Below are 25,753 nucleotides of genomic sequence, written 5' to 3' on the forward strand. Positions count from 1 at the left end.
TACACAACCAATGAACACCTTTGTCTTTTTGCTCATTTTTCCCTTTTTCAGTATTTTAGTTTCCTTGCCTGCTTAAGCAAATACCATGCAATGGGTTGGCTTAAATAATTGGGAATTATTGGCTTACGGTTTTGAGGCTGGGAAAATGTCTGAATCAAGGCATCTTCTAGGAGATGCTTGCTCCCCGATACTGTGGCTTTCTGGGGCTGGCTTCTGGCATCCCTTAGTCCTTAGCTTATCACATGGCAAACATCTCCTGGTCTCCTCCGGTTCTGTTTCAGCTTCTTGCTTCCTGTACCTTCTCTCTCTCTTTCTGTCTGAACTTCATTCGGTCCTGATTCAGGAAGGCCACACCCTAACTGAAGTAGCCCCATCAAAAGGTCCTACTGACAATAGGTTCACACCCACAGGAATGAATTACATTTAAGAACATGTTTTCTGGGGTACAAACAGCTTCAAACCACCACATTCAGTAATAATACTTTAATTTTTAAAACATTTTACTGATTTCAAAGCTCTTCTACATAGATTTTCTTAACTGATCTCATAGCAACAACTGACACAAACATTAATCCTGTTTTACATGGGGGAAAACTGAGGGTCAGTCTAGAAACCAAGCTATTACTTCTAGTCCTGCCTCTGCTAATCCCATCAGACTGAATATAGGAAGAGCTGAAATTATATGAGGAAATAGCTCAAAAGAGTGAGCAGATTCTAAGACCAAAAAATAATAATCTAAGGTCCTTAAAGAGTATAGTAGGTCAAAAAGACAAAAAAATATTGCGGCAATGCAGATGAAATCTATCTCATTTTTTACTATATAGTTAGGGCTATGGGAGACCAAAAATAAGTATCTTATTTAGAATTACAGAGTGCACGATGGAGAGCCAAGAAATGATTCATTTAAACTTCCATTCTTATTTGCTGAAATTTACAGACAATATACCTATATACAAATGGATATATATGTATATAAGACATTTATTATGCATTTAATGTGTATATAAGACATTGGCTAGCTGTTCTTGCCACTTTAAAGTTAAGCCTTCCTTAAATAGAAAGGATGCATCACATTTTATAGTTAAATACTACAGGAGATATGTCTTTTTTATGTGTGTTTTCATCTATTTTTCCATTTTATTGATGGAATTAGCATGAACACTATCACTAGGAGTCTTCACTTAAAAGTGAAATTTTAGAACGATTTTAATGAAAATCTTTTCATGAAATTTTGGGAGTAAAGGTTAGTATCTGAAAAGAGGGTGTCTTAGTTTGCCAGGGCTGCTATGACAAATACCACACAGTGGGTTGGCTTAAACAATAAGCATTTATTGTCCCATGGCTGAGGAGGCTGGAGCCCAAGATCAAGCATCAGCTGGGCTGGCTTTCTCCCAAAGTCTGTAGTTTCTGGCCATCCTGCATCACATGGCCAGCTCTCTATCCTCATGTCTGCTCCTCTGATTTTCCACCGACTTCTGGTTTCTACTGACTGACAAGAGTCCACACTTCCTTTGCTTAAAAGGACTTCAGCCATATGGAGTAAGACCCACCTGATTCAATCTGGCCTCATCTAAAAAGGCTCTTCAAAGATCCTAGTCACAAGTGACTAACTAATAATTAGTTACCTTAACTAACAATACCTTAACTAACAATATCTTCAAAGGTTGCGTTTACAAATGGGCTCACACCCACGAGATAGGGGTTAGGATTTGAGCATGCCATCCCCCAGCAGAAAGCATACACAAAGTGCCCAGCACTGTCTGGGAAACAGCCTTCCACTTGGTTCTCCTTTTCTGCGAGGAGAACATGTACTTTAGGTTCAGAAAACAAAAGGCAGAGATAATGAGTCAATAAAAATGTAAATCTGAGATCAGAGAGAGAAGCAAAGAAGGGTCAGGGTAACAGGTTCAGGTTTTATAGAGCTAAGAGCCCCCATCAAGAGTTTCTTGAAAATCCATCGTGTGGGAAACCTGCCTGGGCTGCTGCGGTGGATGCTACGTGGTCCCTCCCAGGTGGTCATCAGGATCAGGTGTTCCTTTCTGGGCTGCCAGAAGTGTGGACTGCTCACAGGTCTGTCCCTCTCAGGGAGCTGCCCTTGACCAGAAAGAGCTGCCTCACCCAGGGCTACACCCTTCCCCAAGGGCAGAATGCACCCAGTGGCTGACAGAAGGATGCAGGCTGGCGGGGTCCAGCCCCATGTCTGAATTGGGGCAACCCTGGTGGGCAGCCCCACCCCGGAGCGCCTTGTGGGACTGGCCAAGGCTTCTGCTGCAACTATTACAAAGTTCAGCCTCTCTCTATCAATCTGTTTCCTTTCCTCCCTTACCACTGTTGATCCTGCAGACACTTAGCAACCAACGACTGCCCATAAGTGTCCATTTCAGAGCTGCTGGGCACAGTTGGTTACAGAAGTGGTTTTTGGAAGCAAACTCTAAATTGGGATTGTGCCAATAGATTCCTTGTTGGCAGCTGGCAATGGGTCCCCCAAACTGTGGCAGGTGAAGAAGTGATATAGTGGTCAGCTGTTAAAATTCCAGTGATGGTGGACGGGGACAGAATGCAGATGGGCAGGAATGCGCTGCTCAGGCATTGGAGGGGTTCGGAGGAAGTCCCCATCTCAGGCTGCGGGATGGGGGACCCCATTAACCGGGGACGGCTTCAGGGCCAAGGCGACCGGCGCTCGAGCTGACTCTGGGAGGCGAGTGTGTGTCTGAAAAGGAGGAAGGGTGGTTACCAAAGAGCCTTCCGGTCAAAGGAAACAGCTTGTTTGCGCTGATGCTGAAAAGTGCCTGGTGGTGAGAGGAACTGAGAAGCAGCGGCTGAATCCCTAGAGAGTGGAAATCAAACCAGAGGAGGCGGGCAACAGGCAGCGGCCCCATCACAGAACAACCAAGATTTTAGTTGTGATCCTACATGCAACGATAAACCACTGAAGGGTTTGAAGCAGGGAAGCTGCAAGATCAGAGTCGCTTCTCCAAAACTCTCTTTGACTCTCAGTGAACTGACGGGAGAGACAAAAGTGGACTTGAGGAAAGCAGAGAAGAGGCCTTTGCCATGCTCCGAGCTGGGACATGCAGGCCCTGCTGACTGACGACACCGTCAAAGGCCGTCGTGGCCCTGGGAACTCGCTGAAGCAGGTGGGTAATTTTCCCTTAGCTTGAGATCTGACTTCCTATTTCAACACCAGGATGTGGGCTCGACAGCAGCAGGGGTGTCCTCGCTGGATCCCCAGCTTCAAAATAGTGGGTGGTCCTTTGAAGGTCCTCAGTAAATAGTTGTTCAATTAATTCCCTAAATGAACTGTAAAGCAAATACTCCTAATGGGAGCACAGCAAGTTCCCCACCTTGATACATATGAACTTGGTGAGCACAGCCCCTCCCTCCTTAATGGTGGAATCACATAACAGTTGGTGAGTGTGGGAGACAAACATGAAACAGCTGGGGGATGGAAACCACCTTAAAAGGACTAGCTGGAAACATACCGCTAGGTCAAACCCGATCCTTGTGCTCTAAGTCCCTCAAAGCGGGAGCCATGGCAGGTTTCGGCGTCAGCTGACAGTCAGCCGTGGTTCTCACTTTCTGGGTGCTTACGAAAGGATCTTGGGGTTATCTTTGAATGTGACCAGCTGTGAAGCTCGCATGGTTTCCAGTCCTCACTCCCAGACCCCAGCCCTGGAAAAGTCAGTCCCCTGACCAAAAGTTAAACGTGCTGGCAGCTAGTGCCTTTTCCTGCACCCCACCTTGGGGCCCAGGCCAAAGCTGAGAGCCGTACCTGAGATCACTCAGTCTCTCCTGAATCTTTCTGTGCTGCTGGGAACCAGAAATCTATTTTATGTCGAAGCCATAAGCGGTCCCCTGTTGAGGAGGCCTGACAGGTGTCCTGGCTAATCCAGGACGTTGCATAGTCATGCCCCAAGGCGGTTGGTGGGACACTGGGGGGACAGTGACCTCCAGTGGCTGATGCGCGGTGCGGGGAACTGAGCTCGGAGCTCACATTTCACTCTGGACGCTGCCTCGGCTTTCAAAGTCTGGGAACCCTGTGTAAGCCCAGGAGGGCTCTGATTTCAGACCAGTTCTGCCAATAACACTTATCCTTCCATATTCTCTCCTGGGGGTTTTAGCTTTGGAAGAAACTCTCCTCTCTCCCTACAGTTGTAATGTTTGAAATTGCATCATAACATTTAATACATTTTGAAGCTGAACATTGGAGAAAATATGAAATTCCAAAATTACCCTTTTTTCCTTGTTTTGAAAATAAGGTTTGATATTGAGTCAACACATTTTATTGTTTTATTGTTGCTACTACCAGGTGCCAAGCAGTGAGTAACAGAGAGGTCCTTAACCTCGTGGAGGTTACTTTCCAGTGGAGAAGAAGACAGTGGTATATACCCACATGTACACACACACACACACACACACACACACACGCAAAGATACCCCATAATGGCAGGTCATGGTAAATGCTAAGAAGAAAATGAATCAATGTTAAGGCATAAAATCTAACAAGGGCTTTGGGTGCTATTTTGGAGAGGCAATCACATAAGGTCAGTCTGAGGATATTTAAGCAGAAACCTAAATTTAGGGAGGGTTCATGTCACGTACATATCAGGAGAAGAGCTTTCCAAACAGACTGAAGGCAAAATGATGAAAGTAACATGCATGCAGAATCAAGATTCTAGAAAAATTAAAAATGAGATGGTCAGTTGAAATAAATGATTGTACCCAAAAGCAATTTTAACTCTTCTTTTAGTTGAAGAAGAAAAGAAGCTATGAGCCTAAGCTGAGCTTTCACATTTTAGGTAGGATACTGTAAGAGCTCATTACAGTCAATATTTGAATTAGGAAGTCAGACTCAAAGTAAAATAATGGCATATAATCACAAAGTGCCACCATTTACAAACAATCTACTTCAAGGATACAGCAATGAAAAGTCAGGAGTGTGGATAGTCAGAAGTTTCATTCAGTTCCCCACCCCAAACGCATGCAGCAGGGCACAAGACAACTGCAGGCATTCAAGAGAATGATTACACACACATGTGGACACACGTGGCACACATGCACACACACAGCATAGAAAGAGTTTTACATTCATCATGGTATTTGGTAATAGAAAAGGGAAAGCTGTAACCTTTTTCTCTTTATTTGTTTATTTCCTCTTTACTGAGGTGTAATTTGCAGGCAATTAAGCTCCAGTCTTAAGTGTACAACTTGTTTAATTTTTGCATATGTATGAGCTGGTTTAGCCACAACCCAGACCAAGATACAGAACATTCCCAGCTCTTCAGAAGACTGTGTTGTACCCTGTGGTAGGCTGAGTCATGTGTGCCAACAAAGACATGTCCTTCATCATAATCTTAATCTGACTTCCTGTGCATGCGAACCCATACGTAAGTAAGACTTTAGAGGATGGTACTTTTAGCTAGGATGGGGCCGACTGAATCAGGGTCGGCCTTGATCCATATTACTGGAGGCTTAGAAAGAGAAGAAAATGGAGGCCAGAGTCAGAGAAGGCCACACAGGAAGAAGCCAAAGTCAGCAGAAGCCGTAAGAGCAGATGCAAGGAGAGAGCTGGCCATGTGACAGGAAGCAGAGACACGAGCCAAGGAACCCTGAGGTCGGGCAGCCAGCTCCAGAACGCCATAGATTCTGGAGGGAATGTTGCCTTGCCAATGCCTCGACTTTGGATTCCTAGTCTCTGAAGTTGGGAGACAATAAATCCCTATTTTTAAGCCAATCAGTGTGTGGTATTTGTCATAGCAGTCCTGACAAGCTGAGATGTGCTCCCTCAGCTTTTCCCCCAAAGATAACCACTATTCTGGTTTCTATCACCACACATTTATTTCACCTGATAATAATAATAATTTAGACTTCTTATAAATGACACTACATAATATATACTCTTTTCTGTGCCTGGGTTCTTTTGCTCAATATCATATGTCTGTGCTGCATGTAGCAATAATTCATTTGTTTTCATTGCTATCTAATATTCCATTGCATATCTTGTGTATGTTCTACTATTGGTGAACTTTTGGGTTGTTTCTTGTTTGGGGTTATTATGAATAAATCTGCCCTTAACATTTTTTGTACATATGTTTTGGTGAACATTAGCATTCATTTACATTAAATATTCATCCAAAAGTAAAACTGATGATTCATAAAAGGTCAGCTACATAATTTATAGGGTCCTCTGCCAAATGAAAATGCAAGACCTCTTGTTCAAAATGCAGGAAAAAGAGTGCCATCAAAAGTATGAGAACATAAAACTTTTTCCTTTTTTCCATGGTCTCCCTCTCTTAACTTCTCATAGCATTCTTTAATGTGCTATCCAATGTGATTCTAAGTAAAGAAAAATTAAAATTTCTAATTATTAGCATGGATTTTACCATTGGTCTTTATATTGCGCAATGGCAATTTTAAATGTAATATAAGAGCATTGACATGTACACAGAATCACTGAAATTATACAATCAGTAGTTCCTGGCTGGTACATGATTATGTATTTCATTCTTGCCAAAACAATGAAAACACTGTGTTTAACTAACACAACTGTTTTTATTTCACTTCTCAATACATGTACATTCTACCAACACCCTCTACCTTGAGTTATGGTAAGTAAGAAAGAACTGAAAGGAAAAGAACCCATCATTTGCCCTATCTTTCCCTTTCCATGTCATGATTTCTAGAACATGTGTTTCACTAAGGTAGGGAAGTAATGTAAGAAATGATATGATAGTGTTCTTTGGTTTTTCAGTTTCTTAAAAGGACGTTGCTTTCTTTCTGTGTTCGAGATTAGGTTCAGGTTCAAATCAATGTGGAGCCTCTTGGGCCTGTCGGTGTCGCCCTCCCTCCTTACCGTGTACTCCTTTCAGTCTCCCTGGGCTCCCACACATCGTGGCCCCATCAGAATCCTGTGTTCGTGGGTATTGTGAATGTTGTATGCAAATAGCATGGCAAAAACAACAGCAGACATGCAAATTGCATGTATCTCCTCTGCTCAGGTGCACACTGTACTCTCTCATCAGACTCACTTAGAAAACACATTTAGAGGTCAAGTTACTATGAATTGCAAGATGGTGACAGCACGGCATTAAACCATGCATAGGGCCCTTCTGAGTGTGGGGCTTTGAGTAACTGCAAAGAGTTTTCCAAAGTAACTTTACCAATATAATACTCCCACCAGCAAAGTAAGAGTTCTAGTTGCTCCGTCTCACCAGCAGTAGATGTTGTCTAAACATTGAGGTGGGGCTGTACTAGTATCTCGTGTGGTTTTAATTTGCACTTACCTGGTGACCGAAGATGCTGAGAGATTTCTGTTCAGATATGTTCTTTTGCGAAGTACCTGTCAAATTTTTGCCCATTTTTACATGGGGTTGTCTCACTTTCTCTTGATTTCTAGAAGGGCTTGTATCTTCTGTGTTCCTTTGATGTACATATGGATTGCAAATAGCTTTTCCCAGTCTCTACTTAACTCTTACCACCTTAACAGTGTCTTAAACAACAATTTTGTTAATTTTAATGAAATCTGATTTATCAATCTGTAGCTTCATAGTAAGTCTTGGTATATCTTAGTGTAAGTTGTCAATTTTGTTTTTCTTCTTCAAGATTATTTTGACTATTCTAGGCCCTTTTGAAATAAAAATCTCCAAAATTACCTACATGCTAATCTAGCATTCTCAAAACTCTTCAGATCTTAGTTCCTTAAATTACCCAGCAGAGGGAACTATGGTACATCGGAGGTGAAACCAGGCTCCCTCTAGACTTTGAACAAAAGCAGATTTGTGAGGTCGTGCTTTTTCTCCCCATACCAGAAAAGAGGAATCGGGGAGTTTTTCACATACTCTGACTAATTAGCAAGTCTGGCAGGCCGACCACCAGCTGAGTTATTATATCAACAGTTGTTGCGTGGAGGATTTTTTTGGTGATCATGAATGCCAAGGTCATTCAACATTTGCAAGGATTTTCGTCTTCTTTATTACCACCATTCTTCAAGGTACTGACTAAAGTAACTTCTGTGGCTATTTATAAACTCTTCAAGAAGCATTGTTTCCATTATTAGGGGTAATGTTCCTATTTTCCACAGTAGTTCTCAACCTCAAAATGGAGAAGAAATGACTCAAACAGTATCTGAAATCCTAGTTTAAAACATCCTTTGAAATTGCCTAGTTAATATAAAATATATGTTTTTTTCAGAATATATGTGTCTATAACATATTCTGCATAATGGATGTTATAAATGCTGCATATATATTCATCCAGTTTTTCTTAACTCTTTTTTAATGTCTTTTGATGAGCAAAAGTTCCTAATTTTAATGTAGTCAAATATATCATGTTTTTATTTATGGTTAGTGCTTCTTATGCTAAAGAAATGCTTTCCTACCTTGGGATTATACAGCTATTCTATGATTTTGCCTTCTTAAAGTTTTCTAATTTTACCTTCATATTTAGCTCTTTAACCCACCCGAAATTATTTCTGTACGTAGCGTGAAATGGCATGAATGCCCAATTTTTCCAGAACCATTCATTTAGGAGCCCATGTTTTCCTCATTCATCTGAAATGTCCCCTTTGTGTCATTTTTCAAACATCCATACATGGGGCTCTAGAAACTAATTCATTGATCCTTAATTACCGTATTGTCTTACTGTAACTTTACAAGTCCTGATATGTAGGAGGGAAAGTCTCTCTATCTGAACTTTTTCAAAAATACGTTGGTTATTTTTGGACCTTCTCAATTCCACACAAATTTTATAATTACCTTATCAAGTTTCACAAAAATCTGGTGCAATTTTGATTAGAACTGCATTGAATCTATGAACTAACTTGGGGAGGTTTGAACTAACTTTAAGTCCTCAATCCATAGCTACAATATATCTCTCCATTTAAAACAATCTTCTTCAATGACTTTCAACAGAATTTCAGACATTTGCCCACAAATGCCTGGCACTTCCCAGGTATCTTTTATGCTATTATAAATTATACTTTTTAATTTTATTTTCTAGCAGTTTACTTTGGAATATGGATACACCATTATTTTTTGGATATTGAATTCATGTCCAGAAACCCTGATAAACTCTCTTACTAACTTTTAAAAATTATCCATAGATTCTTTTGGACTTCCTAGGCATGCAGTCATATAACACTTCTATGAATGATAAAACTTCTATCATCATATCTGCTGGTTTGAATGTATTATGTCCCCCAGAAAAAAGCCATATTCTTTGATGCAGTCTTGTGGGGCAGATATTTTAGTGCTGATTAGATTGGAATTCTTTGAGTGTTTCCATGGAATGTGTCCCAACCAACTGTAGGTGATAACTCTGATGAGATGTTCCCATGGAGGCGTGGCCCCACCCATTCAGGGTGGGCCTTGATCACTGGAGCCATATAAATGAGCTGACTGGCAGAGGGAACTCAGTGCAGCTGTGAGAGACGTTTTGAAGAGGAGCTACAGCCAAGAGGGACATTTTGAAGAAAGCACAGGAGCTGCAGATGAGAGACATTTTGAAGATGGCTGTTGAAAGCAGACTCTTGCTCCAGAGAAGCTAAGAGAGGACAGATACCCCAAGTGCAACCAAGAGTGACATTTTTGAGGAACTTCAGCCTAGAGAGGAACGTCCTGGGAGAAAGCCATTATGAACCCAGAACTTTGGAGCAGATGCCAGCCACGTGCCTTCCCAGCTAACAGAGGTTTTCCAGGCACCATTGGCCATCCTCCAGTGAAGGTACCTGATTGCTGATGTGTTATCTTGGATACTTTATAGCCTTAAGACTGTAACTGTGTAACCAAATAAAACTCCTTTATAAAAGCCAATCCATTTCTGGTGTTTTGCATTCCAGCAGCATTAGCAAACTAGAACAATATCTAATTATCTTAACTTTATTTCTTTTTTCTTGCCTTATCAAAGGCTAGGATATCCAGTATAATATCAAATAAAAAGAATGACAGGGGAAATACTTTGTTTCCATTTTTTTAAAGGGATATTTTTTTAAGGTACTCTTTACCAATTCAAAGAGGTTTCCCTTTATTCTGAATTTGCCAGATATTTTTCTCTGCATCTATTGAGATGGCTGTACAATTTTACTCCTTTAATCTGTGCTTATAGTGAGTTATGATTATTGTTCTTCTTATTTTAAAAAGAAATTTTTGGAATAAACCACACTTGGTCATGATGGATTATCTTTTTTTTTAAAGTGTGGGTTTTTTTGTTGTTGTTGCTGCTGGTAAGAGCTTTATTGAGATATAATTCACAGGTCATACAATTCACCCATTTAAAGTATATATTCAGTGGTTTTTTAAATATATTCACAGAATTATGCACCCATCATCACAATCTAAATTTAGAACATTTCATCATCCTAAAAAGACATCTCACACACATTAGCAATAAATATCTATTGTCCTCCTTCTACTCCAACACCTGGCGACCACTCATATACTTTCTGTCGATATAGATTTGCCTATTCTGAACATTTCATATAAATGGAAATCATACAGTATGTGGTTTTTTGTGACTGACTTCTTTTACATATAATAATGTTTTCAACCTTCATTTTGAAGTATGTAATAGCACTTGATTCCTATTTATTGTTGAAAAATATTCACTGTATGTGTATGCCACATTTTAGTTATTCACTTAGTTGATTGGCAGTTAGGTTGTTTCCACTTTTTGGCTACTTTGAATAATGCTGCTATGCTTTAATAATGTGGGCTTATGTTTTCATTTCTCTTGGCTATCTACCTAAGCGTGGAATTCTTGATTCATATGCTAACTTTATGTTTAACCCTCTGAGGACATGCCAATCTGTTTTTCATGGTAGCTGCTCCATTGACATTCCTACCGGCAGTGTATGAGGATTCCAATTTCTCCACATCCTCATCAACACTTATTATCTGTCTTTTTTGTTATAGCCATCCTAGTGGGTGTGAAGTGGTATCACATTGTACTTTTGATTTGCATTTCTCTAATGGTTGATGATGTTGAGCATTTTTTCATGTGTAATCTTCTTTGGAGAAATGTCTATTAAAGTCCTTTGCCCATAACATTCTTTGAAATTTGCTCTCTAACTACTTGTTAAATTGCACTTGGAAAGTTATCACTTCTATGTATATATGTTATATTCTACAATAAAAAAATATGATTTAAAAAATCCTTTGCCCATTTTAATTAGGTTGTTTGTCTTTTTGTTATTGAGTTATAGAAGTTTTTAAAAAATATGTTCTGTATATTAAACCCTTATAAATATATGGTTTCAAGTATTAAATATTTTTCTCTTATTCTGTGGGTTGTCTTTTCACTTTCTTGATAAATTGTTGTTTGAGGCATAGAAGTTTTTATTTTGATGCATTTGAAATTACTTATTGTTTCTTTTGTTGCTCATGCTTTGGGTGTAAAGTGTAGGACTCCACTGCTTAAAACAAAATCCTGAAGATTTTTTCCTATATTTTCTTGTAAACATTTTTATAGTATTCACTCTTATATTTAGGTGATTGGTCCATTTTGAATTAATTTTTGTATGTGGTGAGAGGTAGGAGTCCAAATTCATTCTTTGGTGAGTGGATTTCCAGATGTCCCACCACCATTGCTAAAGAGACTGTTCTGTCTCCATTCAATGGATTTGGCACCCTTGTCAAGAATCAGCTGGCCATGGATATGTAGATGTATTTCTGGACACTCAATTCTCTTCCATTTGTCTGTGTGACTATCCTTAAACTGTTGTAATTATCATGAGTCCTTCAAATTTGCTCTTCTTTCTCAAGATTGTTTTGGCTATCTGGGGGCCCTTGCAATTCTATATCAATTCTTCCATTTCTGCAAAAAAAGGATGCAAGAATTTTGATAGGATTGCATTGAATTTGTAGATTGTGTTAGGTAGTATTGATATCTAATCAATAGTAAGTGTCCCAATCCATGTATACAGGATGTCTTTCCATTTATTTAGGTCTTCTTTAATTTGTTTCAGCAGTGTTCTGTAGTTTTCAGTATACAAGTCTTTAACCTTCATGGTTAAATTTATTCCTAAGTATTTTATTCTGTTAGGTGCTGTGTAGATGGAATCGTTTTCCTGGTTTCCTTTTCAGATTATTCAATACTGGTGTATATAAACCCAATTTATTTTTGCATGTTTATCTTATACCCTGTAACTTTGCTGAATTTATTAGTTCTAATAGCTTTCTTGAAGATTATTTGGAACTTTCTATATACAGGATCATGCAGTCTGTGAATATGGATAGTTTTACTTCTTCCTTTCCAATTTGGATGTCTTTTAATTTATTTTTCTTTCCTAATTGCCCTGGCTAGCACTTCCAGTACAATGTTGAATAGTCAAAGTGATAGTGGGTATCCTTGTCTTGATCCTGATCTTAGTGGGAGAGCTTTCAGTCTTTCAACATCGAGTATGGTATGATGTCTGCTGTAAGTTTTTCATCATTGCCCGTTATCATGTTGAAAGAGCTCCCTTTCTAATCCTAGTTTTCTGAGTGTTTTTATCATGAGAGGATGTTGCATTTTCTCAAATGCCTTTCTTGACTCAGTTGAGATTATTATGTGGTTTTATTCCTTCATTCTGTTAGTGTGTTCTTTTACCTTGATTGATATTCTTATGTTGAACGATCATTGCATTCCTGGAATAAATCCCACTTGGTCATGGTGTATAATCCTTTTAATATACTGTTGGATTTGGTTTGCCAGGATTTTGTTGAGTATTTTGCATCTATATTCATAAGAGATATTGGTCTATAATTTTCTTTTCCTGTGCTTTCTTTATTTGGCTTTGGTGTCAGGGTAATTCAGCCACATAAATGAGTTGGGAAGTGTTCCCCCCTCTCCTAATTTTTGGAAGAGTTTGAGAAAGATTGGTGATCTTCTTTAAGTGTTTGGTAGAACTCAGCAGTGAAGCTATCTGGTCCTGGACTTTTCTTTTTTGGAAGGTTGAATTATTTATCTTATTATTAAGTTGTAAGAGTTCTTTTTTTATTTCACATACAAATTCCTTATCAGATATGTGATTTGTAAATATTTGGTCCTATTCAGTAAACTGTCTTTAAATTTTGTGATGGTATCCTTTGAAATATAAAAGTTTTTAATTTGTATGAAGTCCAATTTATCCAGTTTTTCTTTGGTTGCTTGTGTTTTGGGTGTCATATTTAAGAAACCATGCGTAATCCAAGTTCACACCCCCAGCCCATAGGGCTGGTGATCCCCATGGAAAATTGGTGTACTGATTGGATCTCCACATGGTTTGAACACCCACTCACTGCATAGATGAAGTTGGGGAGAACTGGCTTGAGGGTAAGAAGTGGCTCAGGATCACTGTCTGCAGGTAGGTCAACGAAAGTGCACTCCACCAAGCTGTAGCTCTGTCAAATTATAGATAATAGTTGAAATAAGTCTGCATATCCTAAAAAAACTCTATCAAATAAGCAAATGCCAAGACGCCAGAAACAACAGAAAAATTACAAAGCATATGAAGAAACCAGAAGATATGGATAACAGAAATGCCCAAATTAAAAAACCAGAGGAGACATAGAACTTGGAGCAATTAATCAAAGAAGTAATCACAAACACCAATATCATGGCCCAGCATATAAAGGATATCAAGAAGACCCTAGAAGAGCATAAAGAAGATTTTGCAGGATTAATTAAAAAAGAAAAATTGCAGATCTTATGGAAAGAAAAGAAATTGTTGATCAAATTAAAAAGATTCTTGAGTCACATAACACCAGATTTGATGAAACAGAGGAACAAATAAGTGAACTCAAAGATAGTGTGTTGGAAAGTGAAAGCACAAAAGAACCAACAGTGAAAAAAATTTGAAAAATTTGAAACGGATCTCAGGGAAATGATGGGCAACATGAAGTGCACAAATATAAGAATCATTGGTGTTGCAGAAGAGGAAGAAAAGGGTAAAGGTCTAGGAAGAGTTTTCAAAGACATTGTTGTGGAAATCTTCCCAACCCTTCTAAACTACATAAATATGCAAATCAGAGATCCCCCAATGAACTCCAAATAGAATAAATCCAAATAAATCCACTCTGAGACATATTCTGATCAGATTGTCAAATGCTGAAGAGAAGGAGAAAGTTCTGAAAGCAGCAAAAGAAAAGCAATTCACAAGATACAAGGGAAAAAAATATAAGATTAAGTAGTGACTACTCAGAAGTCACCATGGAGGCAAGTAGGCAGTAGTATGACATATTTAAAATTCTGAAAGTGAAAAATTACCAACTAAGAATCCTTTATCCAGCAAAGCTTTCCTTCAAATTTGAGGGAGAGCTTAAAATTTTCACAGACAAACAAATGCTGAGAGAATTTGATAACAAGACACCTGCCCTACAAGAAATACTAAAGGGAGGCCTACTGGCTGAGAAATAAAGAAAGGAGACAGAGGTCTGGAGAAGGGCACAGAACTAAAGAGTTTTAGTAAGGGTACATTAAAGGAAATAAAGAGAGAGCAGGAAAAAATACATCTGACAAATAAAAACCAAAGGATATGATGACTGTTCTGGTTTGCTAATGCTGCCAGAATGTAAAACACCAGAAATGGATTGGCTTTTATACAACAGGGTTTATTTGGTTACACAGTTATAGTCTAAGGCCATAAAGTGTCCAAGGTAAGGTATCAACAATTGGGTACCTTCACTGGAGGATGGCCAATGGTGTCCAGAAAACTTCTGTTAGGTGGGAAGGCATGTGGCTGGCATCTGCTCCAGACTTCTGGTTTCAAAATGGCTTTCTCCCAGGATGTTCCTCTCTAGGCTGCAGCTCTTCTTCAGAATGTCACCTCAGTTGCTCTTGGGACATTTTGTCCCCTCTTAGCTTCTCTGGAGCAAGACTCTGCTTTCAAAGGCCATCTCCAAAATGTCTCTGTAAGCGGCAGCTCCTCTCTCAGCTCCTGTGCATTCTTCAAAGTGTCCCTCTTGGCTGTAGCAAGCTCGCTCCTTCTGTCTGAGCTTATATAGTGCTCTAGTAAACTAACCAAGGCCCACACTGAATGGGCAGGGCCACACCTCCATGGAAATTATCTAATCAGAGTTATCACCTACAGTTGGGTGGGTCACATCTCCATGGAAACACTCAAAGAATTACAATCTAATCAATAATAATACATCTGCCCACACAAGACTGCATCAAAGATAATGGCATTTTGGGGACATAATACATTCAAACTGACACAATGACTGATTCAAGAACTGCCTTCACAGTAATAACATCGAATGTGAATGGATTAAACTCCAAAATTAAAAGATATAGATTGTCAGAATGCATTAAAAAATATAAGCCATCAATATGTTGCTTACAAGAGACTCATTTTAGACCCAGAGACACAAAGAAATTGAAAGTGAAAGGATGGAAAAAATATTCCATGCAACTACAGCCAAAAGAAAGAGGGGTAGCAATATTAATATCGGATAAAATAGACTTTAAATGCAAGGATGTCATATGAGACAAAGAAGGACACTATATACTAATAAAAAGGACAATTCAACAAGAAGAAATAACAATCATAAATGTCTATGCACCCAATCAAGATGCCCCAAAGTACATGAGACAAACATTGGCAAGACTGAAGGAAACAATAGATGATTCCACAATAATTGTGGGAGACTTCAATACATCACTCTCTCCTATAGATAGATCAACCAGACAGAGGACCAACAATGAAATTGAAAACCTAAACAATGTGGCAAATGGATTTGACTTAATAGACATATATAGAGCATTACATCCCAAATCACCTGGATACACATTCTTCTCTAGTGCTCATGAAACTTTCTCCAGGATAGATTATATGCTGAGGCATAAAATAAGCCTCAATAAATTTAAAAAGATTGAAACAGTTCAAAGCACACTCTCAGATCACAATGGAATACAGCTAGAAGTCAATAACGATCAAAGATCTAGAACATTCACAAATATCTGGAGGTTAAACAACACACTCCTAAACAATCAGTCAGTTAGAGATGAAATTGCAAGGGAGATTGCTAAATATCTAGAGACAAATAAAAACAAGAGCACAACATATCAAAACTTACAGGATGCAGCAGATGTGGTATTGAAGGGGAAATTTATAGCTCTAAATGCATACATTAATAAGGAAGAAAGAGCTACAATCAAAGAACTAATGGAACAACTGAAGAAGCTAGAAAATTAACAGCAAACTAATCCTAAACCAAGTAGAAGAAAAGAAGTAACAAGGATTAAAGCAGAAATAAATGGTATAGAGAACAAAAAACAAGAGAGAATAAAGAAAACAAAAAGTTGATTCTTTCAAAGATCAACAAGAGTAACAAGCCCTTAGCTAGGCTGACAAAATCAAAATGAGAGAAGACCCAAATAAACAAAATAATAAATGAGAGGGGACATTTCTGCACATCCTGAAGAAATTTAAAAAGCCATAAGAGAATACTATGAACAACTGTATTCCAATAAACTAGATAATGTAGAGAAAATGGACAATTTCCTGGAAACACATGAACAATCTAGACTGGCCAGAGAAGAAATAGAAGACCTCAACAAACCAATCACAAGCAAAGAGATCCGGTCATCAAAAAGCTTTGCACAAATAAATGCCCTGGGCCACATGGCTTCACAGGGGAATTCTACCAAACTTTCCGAAAAGAACTGACACCAATCTTATTTAAACTCTTTCAAAACATTGAAGAAAATGGAACACTACCTAACTCATTTTATGGAGCCAACAGCACTTTACTGTAGGTAAAGATGCTACAAGAAAGGAAAACTACAGGTCAGTCTCTTTCATGAATATATACACAAAATTTCTCAACAAAATACTTGCAAATCAAGTCCAAAGACACATTAAAAAAATCATACACCATGACCAAGTGGGGTTCTTTCCAGGCATGCAAGGATGTTTCAACATAAGAAAATCAATCAATGTAATACAACACACTAACAAATCTAAAGAGGAAAAAAAAACACAAATGATCATCTCAATAGAAGCTGAAAAAGCATTTGACAAAATCCAGCATCCTTTTTGGATAAAAACACTTCAACAGGTAAATATTGAAGAAAACATCCTTAATATGATAAAGGACATAAATGAAAAGCCCACAGCCAGCATAGTACTCAATGGTGAGAGACTGAAAGCCTTCCCTCTAAGATCAGGAATGAGACAAGGATGCCCGCTATCACCACTGTTATTCAACATTGTGCTAGAAGTGTTATCCAGGGCAATCCAGCAAGACCAAGAAATAAAAGACATCCAGATTGGAAAGGAAGAAGTAAAACTGTCATTATTTGCAGATGATATGATCTATATTTGGAAAACCCTGAGAAATCGACAGCACATCTACTTGAGCTAATAAACAAATTTAGCAAAGTAGTGGGATACAAGATTAATGCACGTAAGTCAGTAATGTTCCTATACACTAGAAATGACCTAACTGAAGAGACACTCAAGAAAAAGATTCCATTCTCAATAGCAAAAAAATCAAGTACCCAGGAATAAACTTAACCAAGGATGTAAAAGACCTATATGGAGAAAATTACATAAATTTACTTAAGGAAATAGAAGGGGATCTAAAAAGATGGAGAAATATTCCATATTCATGGATAAGAAGGCTAAATATCATTAAGATGTCAATTCAACCCAAACTCATCTAAAAATTCAATGAAATTCCAATCAAAATTCCAACAACCTACTTTGCAGACTTAGAAAAGCTAGTTATCAAATTTATTTGAAAGGGAAAGTTGCCTTGAATTGCTAAAAACATTCTAAAAAAGAAAGACAAAGCAGGTAGACTTACACTTCCTGACTTTGAAGCTTACTATAAAACCACAGTAGTCAAAACAGCGTGGTATTGGCACAGAGATAGACATATTGATCAATGGAGTTGAATTGAGAATTTGGAAGTAGACCCCCAGATCTACAGTCGACTGATCTTTGACAAGGCCCCCAAAACCACTGAACTGGGACATAACAGTCTCTTGAACAAATAGGGCCAGGAGAGCTGGATATCCATGTCCAAAAGAATGAAAGAGGACCCCTACCTCACATCCTACACAAAAATTAACTCAAAGTAGATCAAAGTCCTCAATGTAAGAGACAGGACGATAAAACTCCTAGAAGATAATGTGGGGAAACATCTTTGAGACCTTGTATTAGGAGTTTGCTTCTTAGACCTTATACCCAAAGCACAAGCAATGAAAGAAAAAAATAGATAAATGGGAACTCCTCAAAATAAAAAGCTTCCGTACCTCAAAGGAATTTCTCAAAAAGAGGCAGCCAACTCAATGGGAAAAAAATATTTGGAAACCATGTATGTGACAAAAGACTGATATTTTCCATATATAAAGATCCTACAACTCAACAACAATAGTACAAACTACCCTATTATAAAATGGGCAAAACATATGAAAAGACATTTCACTGAAGAGGAAATATAAATGATTAAAAAACACATTAAAAAATGATCATTTTCACTAGCTATTAGGGAGATGCAAATTACGACCACAATGAGTTATCATCTCACACCAATCAGAATGGCTGCCATTAAAGAAACAGGAAACTACAAATGCTGGAGAGGATGTGGAGAAATTGGAACTCTTATTCATTGCTGGTGGGACTGTATAATGGTACAGCCACTCTGGAGGACAGTCTGGCAGTTCCTGAGGAAAGTAGATATCACGTTACCCTTTGATCCAGCAATTTCACTTCTCGGTGTACACCCAGAAGATCTGAAAGCAGTGACATGAACAGATATTTGCATACCAATGTTCATAGTGGCATTATTCACAATTGCCAAGAGATGGAAACGATCCAGGTGTCCTTCAACAGATGAGTGGATGAATCAAATGTGGTATATACACATGATGGAATACTATTCAGCAGTAAGAAGGAACCATGTGACAACATGGATGAAACTTGAAGACATAATGCTGAGCAAAATAAGCCAGACGCAAAAAGAAAGCTGTTGTGTGTTACCACTAAGGTGAAATCTGTAAGAAATGCAAAATAAATGTTTTATGTTGTAGACTATAGGGGACCTAGAGATTGACAGCAACTATTGATGGGGGAATGATAATCTAATAAGAACATATAAGCTGTTGAGGGTAATCTTAATGTTATGAGAATGCTTAGGAATGATTGCGGTTTGGAAATTTTCTTGGGTATGGTATGAGCATGTTGGAAGCAATATAGTTATTTTAGGTTATTTGTTTTCCTTATCCTTTGTTTTGTTTGGTTTGATTTTTTTTTTTAATTTTTTGATAAATAAAGTTAAAGGGAAAAAAAAGAAACCAGAACCAGGAGAAAAGGACCAGTAGACAGCGCCATGTGTCTTCCCATGTGAGAGAGGAACCCCAGAGCCAGCAGCCTTCCTCAGAGAAGGTATCTTCCTCTTGATGCCTGAATTTGGACATTTTCATGGACTTAGAACTATAAATATGTAACCTAATAAAACCCCACTGGAACGGTTGCTGCAAAGGAGAGGCTAGGCCTCCCTGTATTTGTGCCTAAGAGTCTCCTCCTGAATGCCTCTTTGTTGCTCAGATGTGGCCCTCTCTCTCTGGCTAAGCCAACTTGAAAGGTGAAATCACTGCCCTCCCCCCTACGTGGGATCAGACACCCAGGGAAGTGAATCTCCCTGGCAACGTGGAATATGACTCCCGGGGAGGAATGTAGACCCGGCATCGTGGGATGGAGAACATCTTCTTGACCAAAAGGGGGATGTGAAAGGAAATGAAATAAGCTTCAGTGGCAGAGAGATTCCAAAAGGAGCCGAGAGGTCACTCTGGTGGGCACTCTTACGCACACTTTAGACAACCTTTTTTAGGTTCTAAAGAATTGGGGTAGCTGGTGGTGGATACCTGAAACTATTAAACTACAACCCAGAACCCATGAATCTCGAAGACAGTTGTATAAAAATGTAGCTTATGAGGGGTGACAGTGGGATTGGGAATGCCATAAGGACCAAACTCCACTTTGTCTAGTTTATGGATGGATGTGTAGAAAAGTAGGGGAAGCAAACAAACAGACAAAGGTACCTAGTGTTCTTTTTTACTTCAATTGCTCTTTTTCACTCTAATTATTATTCTTGTTATTTTTGTGTGTGTGCTAATGAAGGTGTCAGGGATTGATTTAGGTGATGAATGTACAACTATGTAATGGTACTGTAAACAATCGAAAGTACAATTTGTTTTGTATGACTGCGTGGTATGTGAATATATCTCAATAAAATGATGATTAAAAAAAAAAAAAAAAAAAAAAAAAAAAAAAAAAAAAAAAAACCACTGGAAATTCCTGAAGCTGCCAAACTGCAACTCAGTGACCTTGATTCTCAAAGACGATTGTATAACTAGCTTGCACAGTGTGACTGTGTGATTGCAAAAGCCTTGTGGCTTACATTCCCTTTATCCAGTGTATGGACAGATGAGTGGAAAAATGGAAACAAGATTAGATGAAGAATAGGGTGGGATGGAAGGGATGAAAAGTTTTCGGTGTTCTTTTTTGCTTTTGTTTTTATTTTGGAGTAAGGAAAAGGTTCAAAAATTGATTCTGGTGATGAACGCCCAACTGTGTGATGATGCTGTGAATAATCGTACACTGTGGGTGACTGTAGGGTGTGTGAATATATCTCAATAAAACTGTATTTAAAAAGTAAATGAACAATGGGGTGGGAGGGGAATGGGATGTTTTGGAAGTCCTTTTTTATTTTAAGTTTTATTTTATTTTTTGGAGTAATGAAAATGTTCAAATATTGATTGTGGTGATGAATGCACAACTATATGACAATACTGTGAACAACTGATTGTACACTTGGGAGGGTTGTATGTTATGTGAATATATCTCAATAAAATTGCATTTGAAAAAACTTCGAAAAAACCAACTCATTTCTGATATTCTGCATTCCAGCAGCTTTACCAAACTGAAACAGAAGTCAAAATTGTGATGTTCTGCATGAGATGGGTATTGAGTGGTAAGAAGCATGAGGGAAACTTCTGGGGTGCTGAAAGTATTCTATATTTTTATCTGCGGTTGGTAAGATGGTCATGTACAAATGAAAATTTTAGGTTTAGTGTGCTTTGTGCACTGTATTTTATGCATGTTTTACCTCAATGAAAAATTTTTGAAAAATCTCAGATTGTTTTTTGGAAATTGACAAGTGACTCTAAAAAAAATTTATAGAACAAGGTGGAAGGACTTGCTCTGCCAGCAAATACAAAGTAATTAAAATAGTGTGGCATTGGCATAAAAGACAGACAGACCAATAGAACAGAATATAGTCCACTCAATGAATGTCTGACATTTAATTTAGAATAGATATGGATCTGAAGAGCTCTAGGGAAAGGAAGATTTTTCAATGAACAGTGCTGGGTCATTTGAAACTCATGTACATGTACACCATACATGAAAGTCAATATCAGGTAGATCATATTCATTGCAACATGAAAAATAAAACAATAAAGCTTCCATGATACACAAAGAATATCTTCATGAACTTAGCATGGAGAAAGACTTTTGAAGAGGACACATCATGGTATACACACATGATGGAATACTATACAACAGTAAGAAGGACGAAGGTCATGAAACTTAGGACAATGTGGATGAAACTTGATGACATCATGCTGAGTGAAATAAGCCAGACACAAAATTGTAATTTATGTTACCATTGTAATTGTATGTTACCACTAATGTGAACTCTGAAAAATGAAAAATAAGTGTCTTATATTGTAGAATATAGGGGACCTAGAGATAGACAGCAGCTAGTGAAGGGGGGACAGTAATCTAATAACAGACAAGAAATTGAGGTTGATCTTAATGATATGGGAATGCTCAGGTGTGGCTATGGTTTGCTAATTTTCTTTTGGTATGGTAGAAGTATATTGGAAGGAATGTAGTTATTTCAGGATATTTGTTTTTCCCATTGCTTTGCTTTGTTTTGTTTGGAAATGTGTTTTTTTAATTTGATAAATAACGTTAAAAAAAAATAAAGAGGACACAAAAAGCAACAACCATGAAGGAAATAATTGTTACATCAGGCTATGTTACATTTAAGAACCTCTTCTATTAAAAGACTATTAAGAGAAGAAAGGCAAACCAGGATAAGAAAAAAATATTTGCAACAGATATAACTGCTAAAGGTCTCATTACCAGAGTATGTAATGAATTCCTTCAAACAGACATAAAAATAAAAAGACAGGTAAACCTGAAGAAAAAGTGGGGGAGAAATTTGAGCAGATCCAACACAAATGATGGATTTCCAAATGGCTAATCAACATGAAAAAGTTCTGAATGTCATTAATCATCAGGAAAATGCAAATGAAAACCACAAAGAGATACCACTACTGTCCTCTAAAGTACTAAAATTATGGAGCCTGAAAATACCAACTGTTGACAAGGATGTTGAAGAACTCTCATTCACAGCAGATGGGAGTGTGAATTGGTACAACCACTTCAGAAAACAGGTTTGGCATTATTTACTCAAGTTGAAAATATGTCCAGCCTATAAGCCAGCAATTGCATGCTTAGATATATATCTGGCAGAAATATGAGCACCTTTGCAAGAGACATGTACAGGAATGTGCAAAGCTGCATTATTGCTAATAGCTCCAAATTGGAAACAATCTAAATGTCATCAACAGTAGAGTGAATCAGTAATGTCATTATCATGCGATGGATAACTCACCAGGATGCACTGCAGCTCTAGGAAACAGCTTGGGTGACTCTCAAGCATAATGTTGACTGAAGGACGCCAGACATGGCTGAATACACTGTGGATTTGGGGAAGAAGAAGGGGAAAGAGGCAAGCTTCCATAGGACTAGCAAAGGTCTATTTCTTGGCTTTGGAGGTGCTCACCAATGCATTCACTCTGTGATAACTTATTGACGTGTGCCATCTATGTTTTGTGTATTTTTCTGAATGTGTATTATACTTCACAATTACAAATAAGTATTTTTTAAATGCATGAACCACTTTTCAAAAAGAAGTTAAAGAGTTGGAGGGAGGATTAATGAAATAGCATCCCATAGGATTTTAGTTATTAGACATCATTTGGATTTAAGCAGAAGGCCTAATGTAAAAATTGCTAGTGCACCCCAAGTATCCATAGAAAATGTCAGAACAGACCAAAAGGACTTTAGCAGTCTCCTAAGCACTGAACACTTATCACCACCCAGGACTCTCTCCTTTTTGGCGTTTCCCCCTCCCTCCCTCCACCCCTCCCCACACCTGCCCTTTGCAGGGAACTTTATCTTGCCTACTCTCCCCACTCTAACTGCCACCCTCTCCCTCATCCTTAGATTTACTTTCCGACTGGTCGTACCAGTACAGTCTGAGCCCACCCTGGCTGCACTTGAGTGCCCAGGTATAGGCATCTGTGTCCGTTCACAACGTAACTCACAGGATAGAAATCATGCCAACGCTGTATTTTTTCAGAAATTGTTATGTATATATTTTAGTATGTGTGTTATTTTACAGTTCACACCTCAGATGCATTTGCTTTATTTTCCTAAGTGTGAGAGGTATATAAGGAAGTCATTTCAAACAGAGACTTTGAGATTAGATTGGCCGGGGCTCAGCTCCCAGTTCTGTCGTTCACTGAGTGGACCATCTGCCCAGCCTGTGTCTTCGTTCTGTAACTCAGGGCAACATTTCCAGAACATAGTGCATGTAGGATGCTTAACATGGTACCTGGTTCACGAAGAGAGCTCAGAACCTGGTATCATCACTATTATGGATCATCCTTGGAGACCATTTAGAATGTCACCTAGAAGAGGATATTTTGTGCTTTTTGTTTGTGGTATTAGTGCTTTGGGCTGGGGGGTGGGTAGTGGTTTATGGCCTTTTTGATCAGAAAGTCCAGAACTCCACAAATTAAGATCTCAATATGGCAAATCATGTCAAGAAGAATCAAATACCTTATGAGTAGAAGAAAACATCAACTTGAAAGTGGTGAGTCATTTCAAAATCTTCCAAAGGCTATGCTAGGCTTTATTTTGACTGGGAAGGATTAGACTGGGTGGGACTAGGATTGCTACTTCCTGCAGTTAACAGGGCTGGGTAACAGGTTAGAATTTAAAGGTATTAAGGGAACTCCCTGAGGTGAATTGTGGGTGACAGGTAAAAAACAGAAGAAAAGCAATGACCGGATTTTCAAACGTAATGCACGGCAAACAACACTGGGATGCCTAGCAACTTCTCAGGCCATGCCTGTCCTGCTAAACCACAGGCATCCTGAAGCCAGAGGGGGGGTCTGTTAGCAGGTACTGGGCAGTGTTGTGGCTGAAATGGTGACGCACCCTCTCTGAGCACAAAGGGGGCAGAGGTGGGTTCTGCGGACACCCTTGACTCTCAAGCAAGGGCAGCCCCCTTAGGAGAGGAAAAGACTCTGCACCACAGTTACCCCACCATTCTTACTTCCAGTGGAGGGAGGGGCAATGAGATCTCTCTCTGTTCAAGTTCAGAAGGGCTAGGGGACAAGGGCTGTTTATATGTCTGCTTTAGCCCCATGAATGATTCATATTTGAACAGTGATGCATACATGTCCAAAAGTTTAGATCTTACAAAAAAAAAAAAAGATTGGTCCAAAATACTTTTTTGGCAAATATGCATCATATCCTCAACTACAATACTTAAAATGAAAATGATAATGATGGAACAACACTAATATAATTTATAAATCAAAATAAGAGCAACTCAAGCTAATACTGATGATGTACTGATAACATGAGGTCCTTCCTAAAATGTCCAGGAACTACAACTGAATCAGCGACAGGCCAGGCAGCAAAACAGCAACCATACTAGTTACTTTCACAGAAAGAATTTAACATAAGGAACTGGTTGAACAGATGTTGAGAACTAAAATCGTCGAAGGGGATGCAGAGACAGAGTCAGAGAGAATGACTGCAGGAAGTAGCTACCAGCCTAGGGCCAAAGCACAAAGGGAAGAGGAGGGGGTTGGAGAACCCAGAACCGAGAAGACGACCCCACAGAACTGGGACTCAGACCTCTGAGGACGGGCACGGCCTGCCAGGGCTGGTATTGCTGACAGGATCCAGTGAGGCTGGCTTTGGGAGTACAGGGAAAAACTGGAGCCAACTGCTCCTGGATCCATCTGCTTCTGCCAAGGTGAAGAGAAGCTGTGAGCCATTGCTGACCCCAACAAGCGCAAGCAAGTCCCTCTACTTCCCCTCCAGATGCAACATCCCTCTCGTGCCCCGACTGATGGAACCAGCTGGCAAAGGTAAGTTCTGTCCTTGTAAAGGGGTTGTGTGAGTCACAGAATAAAGGCCCCTCAAAGATTTCCGTGTCCTCACCCCTGAACCTACGAAAATATTCCCTTGCATGACAAAAGGGACTTTGCGGTGAGATTAAGTAAAGGCCCTAGAAATGGGAATTATCCTGGATTATCTGGGGGCCCAGTGTAATGGGTCCTTAGAAGTGAAAGTAGGTCAAAGAGAGATGTGAAGGTGCAGCACTGGTGGCTTTGAAGAGGAAGAGGCCATGAGCCAAGTGATGTGGGCAGCCTCTAGAATTGGGAAAAGACAAGAAAACAGAGCCTCCCCTTCAGCTTCTGGAATGAACGCAGCCCTGCCAACGCCTTGACTTGAAGGCCAGGGAGACCTGTTTCAGACTTCTGATCTCCAGGACTGTAAGATAAAAAGTTTATGTTCTTTTATGCCCCTACAATTTGGGGTGATTTGTTACAGCAGCCACAGGAACCAGTACAGATGGGTTCGGGAAGGAAAGACAAAAGCTAACCTTTGCAGGTATGCCTGCAAGGAGGAGCT

At 39.0% G+C, this 25,753-nt stretch overlaps 1 protein-coding gene across 1 annotated transcript in view; it reads left to right on the forward strand.

The window, feature by feature from the left end:
• The first annotated feature begins 2,797 nt into the window (after nt 1–2,797).
• IL20RA (interleukin 20 receptor subunit alpha) overlaps nt 2,798–25,753 on the forward strand; it is a 67,277-nt gene continuing 44,321 nt past the window's right edge. Inside the window, exon 1 of the mRNA XM_037843808.1 lies at nt 2,798–3,137. The gene's annotated coding sequence lies outside the window, so the exon portion shown is untranslated. The remainder of the gene's footprint in view (nt 3,138–25,753) is intronic.

Source organism: Choloepus didactylus, chromosome 7, assembly GCF_015220235.1.
Source record: "Choloepus didactylus isolate mChoDid1 chromosome 7, mChoDid1.pri, whole genome shotgun sequence".
NCBI classification, from domain to species: domain Eukaryota; kingdom Metazoa; phylum Chordata; class Mammalia; order Pilosa; family Megalonychidae; genus Choloepus; species Choloepus didactylus.